At 39.8% G+C, this 16,315-nt stretch overlaps 1 pseudogene; it reads left to right on the top strand.

Annotated features, from left to right (window-relative positions):
• The window catches only part of LOC122552136, a 22,482-nt pseudogene extending 15,202 nt beyond the window's left edge, over positions 1 to 7,280 (top strand).
• The last annotated feature ends 9,035 nt before the right edge of the window (positions 7,281 to 16,315 follow it).

Below are 16,315 nucleotides of genomic sequence, written 5' to 3'. Positions count from 1 at the left end.
GAGAGCAACTGCATCATTTCCTCGTTTACGCCGTTAATTCATCCGCCTTGTTCATCAAACTCTTTCATTAAAACGAATACCATCAAAAGTTGTTACCTCCCTTCTAATTTAACCAGCCTATCATTTCTATGCCTCCTAGATTCCCTTGCAGTGTCCTCTAATTTTAGCCCTTCACATTGTCCTGCTGATCTTTCTGTGTGGATCTCAGCTTCTCTAGCACCCTGCACAATTATTATTCTGGTAATATCGGGGTTAATATGATATATAAGAACTGATTGCATTTGTTATTAAATTCGTCAAATAATATATATATTTTATATATATATATATATATATATATATATATATATATGTGTGTGTGTGTGTGTGTGTGTTTCCTAAAGGTCGAGATGTTCTCCCTCCAACTCTTCTCCTAACTGTGAGTCCCAATGAAGAAATCGCAAACAGCAAGTTTGCAACTCTCGTCTGTTCAATCATCGATTTTCATCCAAAGTCAATCTCCGTGAGTTGGTTGAAAAATGGCCGACCTTTGGATTCTGGCTTCATCACGTCTCCCGTGTGTGAGGCGAGCGGGAACTTCTCGGTGACGAGTCGCCTGATGGTCCGTTATAGTGAATGGTTCAACAGCACAGTCTATACCTGCCAGGTCACTCATGGAGAGAACACTCAAAGTAAAAACATCACCGCACACCAGGGTAAGAGACACAGACTGAGAGAGCTACAAATCATTTTGAACTTGCATGTGAATCAAACACACACTTTTATTAGGCTTAGTAAACTGCACGGTACAGCTTCTCATTTCCCAAAATGCCATGTGTCTCTTATTTCTGTTTGAGTGTCGCATTAGCATTGTTCATAATTCATTATTTTAACTAATCAGAAAAGCATGTTTCCTCTTTGTTGAAGACGAATAGACAGTGAACTTTGTTAAATAGTTTGTTGGCTGACCATGCTGGGAGAGGCATTCAGAGTGCCGAGTCCTTGCCTGGTAGCGGCTGCAAGGATAATTTGGGGTCAGGGGTGTCTGAGAGGTATCTGATCGAAATCTAGAAAATACTGACAGACCTAGTTTGAGTAAACGTGGAGTAGATGTTTTGACCAGTAGGCGATAATAGGACCCACGGGTACAGTCTCAGAGTCAAAGGGAGCACCATCTGGAACTAAGATGGGGAGGAATTTCTTCTTCCAGAGGGTGATGAATCTATGGAGCGCATTGCTGCAGAGGGCTGTGGAGCCCAGGCTATTGTCTGTATTGAAGACAGAGATGGATCGGCTCTTGCTTAATTCAGGGAGAAGGCGGGAGAATGGGGTTGAGAAACTTATCAGCCATAATCGAATGGCGGAGAAGATTTGATTGAGCGAATAGCCTCATTCTGATCCTCTATCTTATAGTTTTGTGATCTCAAAATGACATGGTAAAAATATGCAGTAACCCGTACTTGAAAATAAATGAAAATACGTTCAATACTTCATTCCCTGCTCAGGAATGACCTGTTGGCCTTGGGCATTGTACGACACAGACCTTTTTTATATCTGGTATTGAGCTCTTCCACTTCATTTATGGGATGTGACCACAGACCAAGTGGGTTTCACATTTGATTAACTAGGATAAACGTAATCTAACTGAGCTTCTTTCAGACGTTCCCTGTAATTAGCGAATGAGGCAGGTGAATAAATTCTAGCGGGAATGCGACAATAGGGATGAATGAACTAGGAATGAATGCCAGGCTAATTCAGCCTGATTTGGGATGGAGATGTTTACATAGTGATTGGTAGACATCTGAATAAAACTAGTGCAAATTTCCATCGAGTTTGTAGATTAATTTAAGATGTTTCTGCTTTTTTTTCAATGAAGAAAGTAAAAAATGCAGCCTGGCAAATAAAGTGAATCTACAGACCAGTCATGAACTCTGATTTGAAGGAAAGACTTGAGGGGATGGGTGTTCTTCACGATGTCTAATGCTGTACTCAGTGCCTTGTTTTCAGGTCAACTCCAAATTCAGCCCACAAGGAATAATGACATAAATTAGAGAATGCTCTCACACCAATAATGCCAAGTATTTTCGATCACGTTAAATATAATGAACAGAATTTCCATGGCCATTCTCCGCTCCTGTAACACTTTAAATCCTCTGCAAATGCATGAAGACTAAGAGAATAATTATGACTAATTACAATTTTCCGAAATTCGGTATCTGATTTGGCACTTAGTGTGACCAGCAACGTAACGTTCATGGTCATAGAAATGAACTCATTATATACAGATTACTCTTGCCCCAAGTATCAATAGATGGTCTTAAGTAAGAGACCAACTCTGAAAGAAATATAACTCCGTGAATTACATTATAGCATCTTCGATGATTTTACTTTTTTCACAGGTTTCACTTTTTACAAAAACAGTGTTCTTTAGGAATAATTACACAGGCTACGTTATAGATAATCACGAATTATTTCACAGATCAAAATATATGAACAATAGTAAGTATCGTTTCAGCAAGAGTTAGAAGTTGCCATTTCGAAGGTGGTTTCTTCACCCTGTGAGGAAATAACCTGAAGAGTGGGTATACTGATCCTAAAGAGACATTTTACATTGATTTTGATTGCTGTTTCATAGGAGATACTGTGCGCCACGATTACACGGTTAAAATCCTCCCGCCACCAGTAGAACAGGTCTTGCTGGAGGCGACGGTGACGTTAAACTGTGTTGTGTCCAATCTTCCTTCTGGAGTCAACGTCTGGACAGAATCCCGACAGTGTGATCAGCAAATTAGATATTTCGACTGAAGCCTGGCTGAGTGGCGTTACTTTTGAATGTGTGGTGCACCATCAGAATCTACTGACTCCACTGAGAGACTCCATCCATACGAAGAAAGGTGAGCGGTGATATTAAAGCACAAAGAATCCCATGTGTAATCCAGATCCAGTTACATCAATGGCAAGCTTTGATTGGTAATGAGCAAACACTGCTGGGCGCATACATGATGCATTTGATGGCAGAAAATCTAAGTATCTGATTAAGAAAGAGACAGACCAAAGGCTATTCTATTCCGATTAAATCAGATAAGGTGGGAAGGAATCTGGGTTGTGACGTCACGATCAGCAATGACACATGGACAGAATGTCCTCGTTGTGGGCTGGAAACATGGATGCGACTTTCAAATTAATCTTTTTACATCTTTTATTGAACATAGTGTCTACCACTCTGCTCCTCTTAGAAAATGAATGTGAATAAATCCCAAATTAAAAATGGCATATTTTAATATTTAGTGAAATCATGATATTGATTCTGGATTTTTATAGTTGATTTATATTTGTCTCAAATATTTTTCAGTGATTAATGCACTGGATTCATCAGTGTCTGTGCTCCTGCCACCAACAGAAGAAATCTCCGCTAAGAGGTTTCTCTCCCTCACCTGTTTAGTGAGAGGTTTCTTCCCCCGAGAGATCTTCGTCAAGTGGACAAACAATGACAAGCCGGTGAATCCCAGTAACTACAAGAACACCGAGGTGATGGTGGAGAGCAACAACACCTCCTTCTTCATCTACAGCCTGTTATCCATTACAGCGGAGGAGTGGGCCAGCAGTGCTTCTTACTCCTGTGTGGTGGGACATGAAGCGATTCCGTTGAAGATCATCAACAGAACTGTCGATTAATCCAGTGGTAAACATTTTTGTATACATTTCACTTGCACTGATGGACACTGTTAATTTATGTCAATAAAAATCTCAAAGTTGATTTAATAATTCAACAAAAGTAATAAAGTAATTTTGTTCCTCCAGTTATGAGCTAAATACACAACTGCTGAATTAATTGATTCTCATTCTTACTTCTATTCCATCTGTGCAGTTTAGGTGAGATTAGATTCCCTTCAATGTGGAAACAGGCCCTTCGGCCCAACAAGTCCACACCCATCTTCCGAAGAGCAACCCACCCAGACCCATTCCCCTTCATTTACCCCTGACTAATGAAACCAACACTACGGGTAATTTAGCATGGCCAATTCACCTAACCTGCACATCTTAATACTGTGGGAGGAAACTGAAGCACCTGAAGGAAATCCACGCAGATGCGCGGAGAATGCGCAAACTCCACAATGTTAAATTGGATCATTAACAGGTCTGGGAAGCGTGTCTTGTGCAGTTAATGTTCCCTGCTCCGATACACCCTGGGTGAGAGACAGAGTAAAGCTCATTCATTGCAGGATTCCGCCAAGTACCTCATCCATCCTAAATCCCACAGTGACAGAATCTGACAATGTCCATTCTACATCAAGGGGACAACACAAGTTTTGATCTTGGTGTTCCTGATTTCCCGATTGGCCATTCTTACAAAATTCACGTCAGTTTTAAACTGTCACAATTCACCAATTAGAAAGGTAAACTAAGAGACTTTTAAAATTAATTTTGATTGGGCATACCAATAGTAAAGTGTGGAGATCAATTTGAATTTAACATTTTTTTCTGAAGAAATGCAAGGGATCTTGCACCAACTCATGAGTTGACAGAATGCTTCTTTAGTTTCACACCAAAGAAAACCGACAGATAAGTTGTTGAGGAGCACAGGGAAGAGGAGAGGAGGACGATGAACGGTCTGTACTCTTACTCCCAGTGCAGAGTTTTCTCGGTGGCGGCCCTCTGTAATGTAACCCAGTTACTAACAGGAACATTCAGCTTCTTGCATACTGTTTGAAATTGTAACATTTCCGTGCAAAATAATACCTTTGAAGCATGTTGGACATGACTGGCCCTGTTAACAAATGATTAACAGTGACTCCAATAATCCAGAACTGATGTTTGCATCGTCCCGGTGTGAATTTCATAGTCTTGTCTCAGTTTTCTGGAACACATAGGATCAATTATGGCATTCTAACAACTGCTGTGCCATTGTTTCAAATACAGAGCACAAGTAACTATTTTTGAATAAACATATTCAGAAATGTTACTAAACATCTCTGGGGCAGTCGGGATTTGAACTCAGGCCTTTTGTCTCAGAGACAGAAATTCTATCACTGCAACAGAAGAATCGCACATAAAACGCTTATCTCTTCACGATTACGGGAAATGTTTCCTACAATACCAAGGTCGATGTAATTGTGGGCAATCAATTAAAATTAGAACAATAAACTTAGAATAATAAAAATTGCAGTTCGGTATAAGAGCAGAAACACACACAGATGCAGAGAGATGCCCACAAGTACACACGTAAAGACGCATATGCAGGCTCTCACATAAAGACACATAGTTATGCACATCCACTCAGATGTGCATATACATAAGATGTCACATACGCATACACGCACAGAGCCACACCTGCAAATGGCACTTGAACATTCATCTAAGCATTTACAAAAACTCACATACACCGAAAGAAAAGCTCTTACAGAAATAAACAGGGGTACTCATACATAACCATGAAAAACATAGACACACGGTAACACACAAATGGCCACAAATACATATGCATTCATACAGCACAATGCATTCCTGAAGAAGGGCCTGTGCCCGAAACGTCGATTATCTTGCTCCTTGGATGCTGCCTGACCTGCTGCGCTTTTCCAGCAACACATTTTTCAGCTCTGATCTCCAGCATCTGCAGTCCTCACGTTTTCCTAGCACCAATGCATACAGGCATACCTGCATGAACATAGATACAACATGCCAAAAATGCCCTCCTGCATGTCGATACACACAGGCACATAAGTGCGCAGAGAAAACGTTAATTTCATTATTTTCCCATTTTTATAATCACAAACATATGATATCAGAGGCAGCTTATTTTTTTATTTTTAAATCACGTTGATCAGCACATATACGCGGTCACACATACACACAAATTCAGAGTCTCACATGCAGACACGCAAGTGCACAGATCAACAAAAAGTGGGGCATTTATTAAACAAGGATAATGGCACAAGCATCAGCAAGCATCCACACACAATAACACAAACAAGCTTATCAGGGTATGGTTTAGGATAGATTGCCATACAAGCAGACATCATCACATAACTATAAACATCCATCAAAACATGATATTGCATGCTAACACTTGTTAAGCACAAACATGAAAATAACCTAGTGTAGCTAGAATCTGAAATTGACACATGAACACACATTTTAGACAGCACTAACGAAAAACGAACAGTCACAAAGACATTACGAGATAAACGTCGGCATCAATGACGTGGCATATTAGCATAATGATGCTTATACATTGTGAATTGAACAAAACTTACGTGCACAAATACATGAGCACACCAGCAATAAAGGAGCATGAATATGTTTTTCATTCACAGACTCAAACATGGGCAAGAGTGAAGTCAGAGTAAATCATGACCACATGCACAAACATTAAAGGAAAACCATACACATCAAGCAGTTGATCAAGTAAATTAAGGGACACATGCACAAAAACGTATTCCTTAACATACAGACCCTACAAACAAAAATATGAAGCAAAGTTCTTATTGAGAATGCAACTTATATTCATAATCTGCAAGCAATTTCTCACCAATAAAAAAAGATGAGAATGACATTTGAACTTTTATCTAATGATGGCCACGATTTTCAACTAAACTGCTGTCACAGCCTATATTTAAAATATAATGATATAATAAAAATAATCGTGCCTAATAAGCATTCCTCAAATAATAATATCCTTCAATAATAGATTAAAAGAAAAAGTAATTTAAAATGTTGTTACAGACAGTGAAGAAGGAACATGTGCATTTATTATTTGCATGTTCTTGCCGAGAGTCAATAATGCACTACGAAATACAAATAGTCGCAATTGAGAAACATCTGCCTGCTTTATGAAGATGCAATGGTCTCTAGTTATATGACTTGGATGCAGACAGATCAGACTGGATCAATAAACATTTTAAATGCGTTCTCTCGGATTTATATTCATAGATTCAATGAACCACACTTGGATTGAAGACTATGAGGATGAAAGTGGCAACATCTGGACAACTGCTTCCATGTTCACCACCTTGTTCTTCCTGAGTATTTTCTACAGCGCTGCTGTCACACTGGTGAAGGTGCGAATAATCACATCTTTCACACGCCAAACAGCCCAATACGTTTTGTAAAATCTCGAAGTGTACCATTGAATAAAAATTAAATCTGAATGTCCCTGATCATAAATATCTGCGTCATTGCTTTCTCTCTCTTTTCCAGGTTCAGTGAATGAGTTGTGGACCCCTTTGATTTTCCTGATCTGCTTCTCAAGGTCTCTGAATTCCCAATCTCCAATCTGTCCTGTTGCTGACTCTAACAGTGAAATCATTTTTGCTTCTCAGCGTGTAACTGTGATAATTAATCATGGATTTTCCTTTTTACTTTGATATTGTCGAGTTGATTGTAGTTGAAAACAATTGTAGCTGCCCAATTGTTTAAAACCCATTTGTTTTTCTTTTAATTTGTTCCTTATTCAGAATGGTTGCCTACCTTTTATGATGAGCTATTGTATTCCTTTTCTGTTGATGGTTACGATGTACAGAAACTCACAGCTCAGAGTGCACACGATCTCGTCTCAATGTGGCATCCAGCCATTGTATTCACGTCTGTTAACTTTAACATTAACGTTTGGATAAATTGCTTACTGAAATGGTTAATAAATCTCGAATGAATATGCACTAACCTTGAGTTTGCTTAATTCTTTCTTCAAGTCCAGTCAGTCATAAGGGCGGATTCTCAGAACTGGAGTTTTTCTCGCAAATAAACCTCATGGAGCATAATTACTGGGATCTATTTGACACACGCCTGTCAAATCCCAGGAAGTCAGACTGAGATCTATCAGATACAAGGATATTACTGAACAGCAACCCTCAAAAATAATAAATTCGACGTGGATGTTGATCAGGCAAGGCAGCGCTCAGAAGTACTGGAAATATTCAGCCATTTGGATCTATGTGACGCAAGATGGAATTGAGAACCAATCATAGCAACTGTTCACAGCGTCTGGAAACTATCAGCAGAGGGGAACAGTCCCAGTTTCTCAGTGTCGGCGAGGTACATCATCCCGGGAACAGTGTTGTGAATCAGTTACGCATCCTATCTCATAACTTTGCATTTTTCCAAAAATGTTGCTTCTGAAACTGAACGCAATATTCCAGGTGAGACAAGCGACTGTTTTATTTCAGTTTAACATAATTGCTTTGCTTTTGTTCGGTACAGCGTACTTGAAGTAAGGTTTATTTGCTCTTCTGTCCACATGCCATGGTACATTCTCTAATTTGAGCACATATACATGGAGGACCCTCTGCTCCTGCACCCCTTTGGATTTACACCCTTGTTATTGTATGTTCCCCTGAGTTCATCACAAAATAAAGAGGCAAGTCACACACCTGACTCTGAGATCTATCTGACACACCAATATTAATGAATATGAATCCTCAAAATTATAAATCACAGATTGATTTCGATCAGGGATGGCATAGATCAGAAGCATTGGAAACCCTGCTGCTTTCCATGTCCTTTCCCACATACTCTCTGCAAAACATTGAAGCTCTTAACTTGTCTTCCAATACCCCAACATTTTACCTTAAATTGCTATTAATATGTTTCTGTAATTTGCCTTATATACCAAAGCACAGGTTGAAACAACAAGCATTCCGAGAGTGTACACGATAAGGCGACCTACATTCTGAAACGGCAAATACCCATTAACAAATGGCTGACAAGTACAAAACAGCGGGTGAGATGAATTTGAAATAATCAAAATATATGGAAAATATCCTGAAGCTACAACGATGTAAGCAAGACCTGAGCAGACAGAATGGAGTTCGTTTTTTTAAATTAGTTATTTATATCCAGAATTTTCCTTCCACACAATATATAACTTTTTATTTCCCATCACCAAGTCACCCATAGCATCTTTATTTTCAGCTACTAACCATCACCAGTAAATTGAATAATTTATGTTCAAAGCGCCTCAAGGACAACCGACACCATCAAAGGTAAGGCAGAGGTAGGAAGACCCAAAAGGAGATTGAGGTCAATTTTTCTAGTGGTGAAATATTAGTTCTGTTCTGACAGAAGGTATTTCTGAGGGATGGTCCAGTAAAGCTATGTGGGTGGAACTCAGAAATAAGAAGAGCATGATTATTTTGAGGCAATTGTAATAGTCTCCCCAGTAGTCAGAGTGAAATTAGGTAATAAATATTTTGAGAGATCCAATTTGTGCGAAAGAGTAATAGGAGTGTAATAATAGAAAATTTTAACCTTCCAAACATAAAGTGGGACAGTCATGGTCTTAAGAGTTTGGATGTTGAGGAATTTGTTAAGTGTTGAAGAAATTTGTCTTCATTAATATGCAGATGAAACTACCACAGAAGGAGCAAACCTGTTCTATTCTTGTGAAATAAGGCAGGGAAAGTGACTGAATGGTTAGTAGGAGAGCAGTTTGGGTCAGGGGTCATAATTCGATTAATTGCAAAATACCTATGGAAAGGATTGGCATTATATATAAGTTAAAGTTCTGAATTAGACGAGGGAAAAATTTGACAGTATAAGACAAAAACTTTCAAAGATTGATTGGAGTAGACTGTATGCAGCGAAAGGGACAGCCAGCAAGAGAGGGGCTTTCAGAAGTGAGATAACGAGAGTTCAGAGGCGTGATATTCCTGTTAGAGTGAAGGTAAGGCTGGTAAGAGGAGGGAACACTGGAGGAATAAAGATGTTGAGGCTCTGGTTAAGAATAAGAACAAATCATATATTAGATATAGACAAATGAGATCAATTGAATCTCGAAGAGTACACGAGGTGCACGGACATTCTAAAGAGGGGAATGAGGAGGGCACGAAAGGAAAATGAGATAGCCTTGGTTGATAATGTTAAAGACAATCCAAAGAGATTCTACTCGTACATTAAGAGCAAAGGAGTAGAGATGTACAACATGGGAACAGTCCTTTCGGTCTCATTTTCCCATGCTGACCAGATATCCTAATCTAATCCCATTTGCCAGTACTTGGCCCATATCCCTCTCAACCCTTCGTATTCATATACATACTAAGATGCCTTTTAAATGTTGAAATTGCACCAGCCTTAACCACTTTCTCTGGCAGTTCATTCCATACACACACCATCCTCTGCATGAAAAAAGTTACTCCTTAGATACTTACAATTTTTCCCCCTCTCACTCTAAACCAATACTCACGAGTATAGGTTTAGAGTGAGACTCTACCTACCACAAGGAAAAGGCCTTGTCTATTCACTGTATCCATGTCTCTCATGATTTTACAACCCTTTATAAATTCACCCCTCAGCCTCCAACGGTCCAGGGAAATCAGCCACAACTCATTCAGCCGCTGCCTATATTACTCTACATGGCTGTGAATATGTACAGCCTAGTGGGATGGCTTCTTAAGTCATGTTGCATTTTATATATTTTTTTTGCTATTAGTTACTTTAAAATGGAGTATGTGTGCCTTTTAAATTTGATACCAGTAGCACAGACCTGGGGAAATAAACTGCAACCAAAAGAAATGGAAAAACGTAATTGCAGTCCGGATAATCTCACCATATCATTCGTGTAAAAAGTAGTTCCCTGCTTTGACCTTCCAGTTAATAGAGCCTATTAATTAGTCCTGTGTTTGTAATAATTCTCATTTATCTGTCATTCTACATTTAGTTGTTATAGTTATCATGTGGATTACTGCACCTCTCTAAGTGTTCAAGCAAAAATTCAAACCAAACAAAATAAAACTGCAAATTAAATATTGTCTCTAATTATTACAAAAAAGCTATTCAATTGGAAGAGGAATGTTGAAATATAGTCAACTCTGAGGACCAGAAGACGTTGCAAGAGATTATTAATTAATTTACGGTACGGTCAAAAAATTAGCAAATGAAGATCCACACAGATAAACGTAAGGTGTTACACCTTAGTAGGAATAATGTGCAGGTCACGTATTCAAAGATGCGTATTTAAGTGTGGGAGACAAACAAAGGGATCTCAGATAATTACATCAGTCATTAACCATTTCACCACAGATTCCAAAGGCTATAAAAATGCAAACAAAGCTCTGAGCCTTATCTCGAAAGGGATAGATTTGAAAGTAGGGTCCCTATAAAAATTTGATTGACTATAATTATGAGTATTGCCTGCAGCTCCAATTGACATATTAGAGAATGTACGAGAGAGAGTGAAGAGAAGATTTACAAGAATGATAAACAAATTTCTGACTATGTATATCAGCGAAGAATTGTCGTGCTGTTCACTTCTCTCTTGAAAAAAAGGTTGACAGTTCTGAAATTATGAAAGGTTTTGAAAAGAGAAGGTACAGATAAAACATTTCTCAATGGGGTGGAACATAACTAGAGGCCCTCAATGGAAGACAGTACCTCAAGAAATCCAAAAGGGAATTCAGAGGAAACTTCTTCACTGAAAGAATGATGAGAATGGAGAATATGTGATCAGCCAGAATAGTTGAAATTAATAGTTTAGATGTATTTCAGGGAAACCAGGTGAGCACTTGGAATGGATGAGAATAGAGAATTACAAAGGACGACTTACATGAGGAATGATGTGAAACAGCTTGTGTGGAACATAAACACTGGCATGAACTGATTGCGCAAAATGGTTTGTATTTCCTCTGTAAACCTATGTAGAAAATCACCGTTGTATGAAACAATCAGTGCATTAAGATCATGTAGAGGAATTATAAAGTTTCTCACAAAAAAAGTCTCAAGCATTCAGCACTGAATGTAAATGATTTTATCACGTGCCCACTCTTTACTATTTGCTTGCTCTCACTGAAACAGCAGCAATCACAATACTCTTACTCGAATTAGGAGTAACCCTTTGTCCATGCACCAATTGGGGGATTTTAATGACTCATTAATGGCCTCAATAGGATGTGCCAACCTGGTTCTGGGAATGATGTGTACATTCTAGCACTTACGACTTCTTTCACTCACTTACTTTGATTTACAGTTCCTGTATTGATCGCCACCATGGACAGGAGACTGTTCCAGTATGCAGGTGGGATACCCTGTTGTGGGCCATGAGGTACTTCTTTGGGAGGGACATCGAGCAAGCGTGTCTCTAGGATGCAGGAGGAGGTCTCCCTCACAATGGAGAACCCGTCTGCTGCGAATAAACTGGCAGAATTAGCGGGAATAGATTCAACATTGACCACCTGAGTAGCCATCCATTCCCTAATTTGGGATCAATAAAATACTACGGAGGTGGGAATATGAGAGGCACTGAAACTTCTTCCTTCCCTGGTCATCTTCCACCGTATTATCCACCTTTCCAGCTTGCAGCCTGTCAGTAAAGGGCTAACAGAACCCAGTCCCATTCCAATATTCCAGCACAAGAAGGGCTGTCATACTGGTCAAAATTGATAAAGCTCAACATAGAACAATCTTGACCTGACTGTCAAATTCCAAAATGTTACTTGAGATGAGTTCACGAAAAATGACGGAAGTACAGAACCAGGAGAAGGTTGTTGTTATGTCTCAGAAGAGTTAGGACTAATGACCAGAAACACGAAACAGACATTTCCGCCTCATCCAAATAGACCCACTACCAGGGATATATGTCCCTCCCCACCCCTTTCTGCCTTCCGCAAAGACCATTCCCTCCGTGACGATCTGGTCAGGTCCACGACCCCCAACAACCCACCCTCCCGTCCTGGCACCTTCCCTTGCCACCACAGGAATTGCAAAACCTGCGCCCACACCTCCTCCCTCACCTCCATCCAAGACCCCAAAGGAGCCTTCCACATCCATCAAAGGTTTACCTGCACATCCACCAATATCATTTGCACCCGATGCGGTCTCCTCTACATCAGGGAGACTGAACGCCTCTGAGCAGAGAGTTTTAGGGAACATCTCAGGGAGATCCGCACCAATCAACCACACCGCCCTGTGGCCCAACTTTTCAACTCCCTCTCCCACTCAGCCGTGGACATGGAGGTCCTGGGCCTCCTTTACCGTCGCTCCCTCACCACCAAACGCCTGAAGGAAGAATGCCTCATCTTCCGCCTCGGAACACTTCAACCCCAGGGCGTCAATGTGAACTGCACCAGTTTCCCCATTTCCCCTTCCCCACCTCACCCCTGTTCCAAACTTCCAGTTCAACACTGTCCCCATAACTTTCCTTTCTTCCTTTCCACCTATCCACTCCACCCTCCTCTCTGACCTAACACCTTCATTCCCAGCCCTATTCACCGATTGTACATTTTACTACCTTCTCCCATCCTTCTCCCTGACCTATCATCTCCATCCCAACCTCCATTCATCTAATGTACTCCATGCTACTTTCTCCCACATCCACCCTCCTTCCATTTATCTCTCCACACTGCAAGCACTCTGCCTTTATTCCTGCTTTTGCCTGAAACTTCGATTTTCCTGCTCCTCGGATGCTGCTTGAACTGCTGCGCTTTTCCAGCACCATCTAATCTAGAATCTGGTTTCCAGCACGTGCAGTCCTTGTTTTTACCCAGTTGTTTTTACCTTTTTCTTGAATTCTCGGTCTATGAAAGTGCAATTGATCAATAACCACAAAATTAAAATCAAATTAAAATGGTCGTTGGGTCTTCAACTTATTGCCAGATATTAAAATAACAGAAGGCTCACAATGTTGCATTTCAAGCACTTATCAGCTAATTTAATGAAACAAGGTCATTCTTCAAATGAAAAACTGTCCAAGATGGTGAATACTTCTTTAAAATTCCTCAATACATTTACAAGAAATGACACTGAGGGCCAAAGCAAATTGCCAACTGTGGTGGCAGCAGGTGGCAACAAAGAAAAAGACCAGGCGCAAGGAGTGAAACCACTTCTTCAACACTTTGCATTTGCCACATAGTCTAGAAATTTCAGTCTGAGATAAACTCAACACTTTAACGCTCTACTGCTGCTTGTCCTCCTCTAAGTACTCAGCATTTCTTGTTCGAGGGAGTAGGGAGAAAATGTGATAATAATTGAGAAGCCATTTCTTCATGAATGTACTATGATCGGGAGTTGTGTCCATGCCATTGTTTCTGTGATATATATTATCGAGTAGCATACAGCACTGAAACATTGACATCTTCACGAAACGATTTCTGATGGTGAAACATATGGCCACCAGCTCTACAGAAATTCCTTTGTCACCTTGCTGTTTTGCAAATGAAGCATAACATGGTCATACATTGGATCAAACTTACTTTTTGACTGTCACTTTCTTTTCTTTTGAACTTAAATTGTCAACTTCCTCAGAATGTAGACAGATTTTGGACTCCATGTTTGTTTCACAGCTTCAATTGAACGCAAGAACAAATTTAGAAACTTAAGCAAGCACTTTCAACTACAATTAAAGAGGCGACTTGATATAGCAATTGTGGAAAATGGGATCGAATATTATGGGGAGAAAGGTATTGAGTTGGACAATCAACCATGATCGTGATGAATGGCACAGCAGACTCGAAGGATTGTATGGCCTCCTCCTGCTCCTATTTTCTATGTTTCTAAACTGGTTTAAATACTCAAAACAAACCTGAAGTTTCAGAATTATAAGCCTTCATCACATGATTTAGGTGAACGGGTTACACACTAGATTATTTAGTCAGCATATAAAGTTAGTCCATATGATCTCCCAGTATTGTTGCTTGAGGCTGAGATTACAGTTTATTAGAAGCTTTCCCACCACTGAGATAAATCCGTTTGCTGGACTTATCCAGACAATTTTGACCAAAAATATTTTAAATGTTGTGATTCTCCAGTCTCTGATTCCATACCTGTATTTGAACAGGATTAGGTTGTTGTGGACATTACCACTGCAGCTTCAGTATTACTTTTCTTTATATCCGAAGTTGTCTCCAATTCAGTTGTTACCAGTTACCAACACTCAATGAAAATCAGCCTTTCTAATTGAAGCAGAAATTGCAGCATAATTCTACTTTCCCACCACAGATGCTGCCAGACCTGCGGACATTCTCCAGCAGTTTCATTTTTGTTTCAGATTTCCAGCATCTGCAATTTTGTTTTATTTTAGCCTTCCTAAAATTCTGTCAAACTTCATCTCATCCAAGTATCAAGTACATATTTTTTCACCATAAACTGGACATCAATTTCCTCTTCATAATGCCTCAGCCAGGTCCCTGCCCCTATGAAGTATAAATAGGGAATATATGATAATTGGCCCCAATCATTCTTTTGCTACGCTTTCACTGTTTGTGACTAAGGATGACTTTTGGATTCCCTTTTAATGTTAGTTGCCAGTCTCCTTTACTCTTCACGTCCCCTCTGAACTGTGTACATTTAGCACGGTTCTCACTGGGGTTATCAATAATCCGTATCCTTTGCAAAATCATCCAGGCAATTAGAGTTTTGTTTTTGCCACAATTTCCTGCTTGTGTAAACGATAAGCTGCACTGTACAGCTGAAGCTGAACATTGCCGAAATTTGTGCTCAAATGTCCTTGTTCAAATGCCCTCTTGCCCCATTGAAATCAGACCTCTTCCAGCTCAGAATTATTCTGAATTGTTCTTTGTTCATTTTATACACAAGCTAATATCTTTTGAGACAATGATTAATGCTTCCTTAACTGATCTCAGTCTAATATTTAATTCAGTTTATGCATATTTTGTGTATGCACACAGATTATGAAGTTGGCAGTGTGGAATGAAGATATCATTAGGATTCTGAACTTTTTAAATAGGGCCGTCACATTCAAAATAAGGAAATTGTGACAAATGTTTATAAAAAGCCCTGCTTTTCCATCACAGCTAGTATTTATGCTGCATGCTTCAGGAAGGGATTTGAGAAGGTGCACAAAAGATACACAAACATGTTACCGGAGATGAACAACTGGACAACTGTGTGGCTAGTCTGAAGAAGCTCGGGCTGCTCTTTATGGAGGAGAGAAGATGAAGAAGACATTTTACAAGTTTTCAAAGTCATGAGGGATTTCGATAGAGTAGAGTAAAAGGGTTTGGGAATGCATGTGGATTGTTTACTCTTTGGAGGGTTGTTGCGGACTTTTTGGGTCAAGTGGCCTTTTTCCATACTGTATGGATTCTTCTTTAAAAAGTCCTGAGAAGAAAAGGACACTAATTTAAGATTATCAGCAAATAAAAACGGTTGCAAGCAATTCTTTTTTGAAAGAAACAGCATAGTTTGGAAACTGGAATGTTCTGCCTAACAGTGTAGTGATGGATGCAGCTTCCACTGAGTTGTTCAAAAGGAATCTACAATTTTCATAAGGAGAGGTTTTGCAGTATCAAATAGTAAAAGGACTTGGTAGCGAACATCCCACGCTCAACGACCACGCCGCATGCGTCTCTGCTCCCACCCCGATCCCCGCCCCCACGCCTAACCCCGTCCC

Source organism: Chiloscyllium plagiosum, chromosome 8 (genome assembly GCF_004010195.1).
Source record: "Chiloscyllium plagiosum isolate BGI_BamShark_2017 chromosome 8, ASM401019v2, whole genome shotgun sequence".
Classification (NCBI taxonomy): Eukaryota; Metazoa; Chordata; class Chondrichthyes; order Orectolobiformes; family Hemiscylliidae; genus Chiloscyllium; species Chiloscyllium plagiosum.
This window is presented reverse-complemented; position numbering and strand designations above follow the sequence as displayed.